The following is a 2500-nucleotide window of genomic DNA, read 5'->3' as shown; positions in this document are numbered from 1 at the left end:
GAATCCGAAAATATTTTTTCCAACACCGAAACGGGTCGACGAGTTTTTTTTCCTTCCCTCGTCAGTGCCATAGGTGCGCCAAAAGGCGCGCACCAAAAGCCTTCGGCAGTTGGTGCAGGGAGGTGAGGCATAGTGCACCCCCCTAAAGAGCTCTTAGGACTTTTTTTGGACTGACAGGAGGAAATATCACATGTGCCCAGCAACCCCCCCCCCCCATTTTTAAAAATCGGCATGGAATTTTGATCTGAAATTTTGGAAATATGTTTATATATACCCAAACCTGCATAATAACAAATATCAGAATTTTTCGAGTCCCGGAAGTATTTTATTTTATTTATTTATCGTTTTACCTTCGGAAATTCATAACCGGCAAAAAAAAATTCCAAAAATCACCAAACTTCTTTCTAAATTCCTCATTTAATATATATTAACTACTGTATGAATATTGTTCGAGGAAAGTATTATAGAATTTCACTTAGTGCAAGACATATACATTTTTACACAGAGCAGAGGTTCATTCGGCTGGGAAGCAAAACCAGCAGAGGTTCATACGGCTGGGGAATGTATGCAAGGCATGCCAAGGCATGCCGAAGGGCTGCTGAAGCCCAGCCGAGAGGCTGCCGAAGGGCTGCCGAAGCCCTGCCGAAGGGCTGCCGAAGCCCTGCCGAAGCCCTGCCGATGCCCTGCCGAAGCCCTGCCGATGCCCAAGGGCTGCCCATGCGCTGCCGAAGGGCTGCCGAAGCCCTGCCGAAGCCCTGCCGAAGGGCTGCCGAAGGGCTGCCCATGCGCTGCCCATGCGCTGCCGAAGGGCTGCCGAAGCCCTGCCGAAGCCCAGCCGAAGGGCTGCCGAAGGGCTGCCCATGCGCTGCCCATGCGCTGCCGAAGGGCTGCCGAAGCCCTGCCGAAGGGCTGCCGAAGGGCTGCCGAAGGGCTGCCGATGCCCAAGGGCTGCCCATGCGCTGCCGAAGGGCTGCCGAAGCCCTGCCGAAGGGCTGCCGAAGGGCTGCCGAAAGGCTGCCGAAGCCCTGCCGATGCCCAAGGCCAGCCGAAGGGCTGCCGAAGGGCTGCCGAAGGGCTGCCGAAGGGCTGCCGAAGCCCTGCCGAAGCCCTGCCGAAGCCCTGCCGAAGGGCTGCCGAAGCCCTGCCGAAGGGCTGCCGAAAGGCTGCCGAAGCCCTGCCGATGCCGAAGGGCTGCCGAAGCCCTGCCGATGCCCAAGGGCTGCCGAAGGGCTGCCGAAGGGCTGCCGAAGGGCTGCCCATGCGCTGCCGAAGGGCTGCCGAAGGGCTGCCCATGCGCTGCCGAAGGGCTGCCGGTGCGCTGCCGATGCGCTGCCGAAAGGCTGCCGAAGCCCAGCCGAAAGGCTGCCGATGCCCAAGGGCCGCCGCTGGGCTGGCGAAGGCCTGCCGACCGGCTGCCGAAGGTCCTTCCGATGGACATGCGAGGGCCTTCGGAGGGACGTCGGCGGGCCTTTCCGAGGGTCTTCGAGGCCACACACGCGCTCGCGTCTCGCGCCGAGCTGCCGAGTGCCCGAGTGCCCGCACCCGCACCCGGTCCCGCACCCGCACCCGCACCCGGTCATTAGATTAATGCACGGGGGGGGGGGGGATTTTCCGCAATTCCGAGCATTTCGACGCAATTTTCCGGCCGGGCATTTTCCGCGATTCGCCGCAGTTTTTCCGGGCGGGGCATATCCGTAATTATCCGGGGGCATTTCCGTAATTTTGCCAGGCAGGGATTTTTCCGCAATTTCCAGCATTTTTCGCATAGCGCGCGCGCGCGCCGCTTGCACCGCGGACGAGGGCTTGCGGCAAGCCCGCGGGGGTGAGGAATGGTGCACCCCCCTAAAGAGCTCTTAGGACTTTTTTTGGACTGCCAGGAGGAAATATCACATGTTCCCAGCAACCCCCCCCCCCCCATTTTTAAAAATCGGCATGGAATTTTGATCTGAAATTTTGGAAATATGTTTATATATATCCAAACCCGCATAATAACAAATACCGAAATTTTTCGAGCCCCGGAGGTATTTTTTTTAATTTTTTAATCGTTTTACCTTCGGAAATTCATAACCGGCAAAATATATGTCCAAAAATCACCAAACTTCTTTGCAAAATCCCCTTTCAATGTATACTAACTACTCGCAAATTATTGTCCGGGACATTTTGCTTCCAATTTTATTTTGCTCGGGACACTATCATTTTGTGCACTTTTGCCGCAGTTTCCGCCACGCGGAATGGGCCGAAAATTCATAAAACATAAAATGCGCATCCGAAAACCACCAAACTTCACGGAGGGCCTCCCAGTGGTCCACTCGACGTGCCGGAGCGGCACCGTGCGAGAAAAGTTTTTCCGAGTCAAAGGACGCTCGGGGCCTTGCGGTTCCGGCACGCGGCCGAGAAGTCGTAAACGGTGCAACACGCGTCCGAAAACCACCAAACTTCATGGAGAGCCTCCGATCAGTCCACTTGAACTATTGAAGTTGTTGCGTACGAAGCAGTTTGC

Source organism: Mercurialis annua, assembly GCF_937616625.2.
Source record: "Mercurialis annua linkage group LG4 unlocalized genomic scaffold, ddMerAnnu1.2 SUPER_6_unloc_14, whole genome shotgun sequence".
Classification (NCBI taxonomy): domain Eukaryota; kingdom Viridiplantae; phylum Streptophyta; class Magnoliopsida; order Malpighiales; family Euphorbiaceae; genus Mercurialis; species Mercurialis annua.
This window is presented reverse-complemented; position numbering follows the sequence as displayed.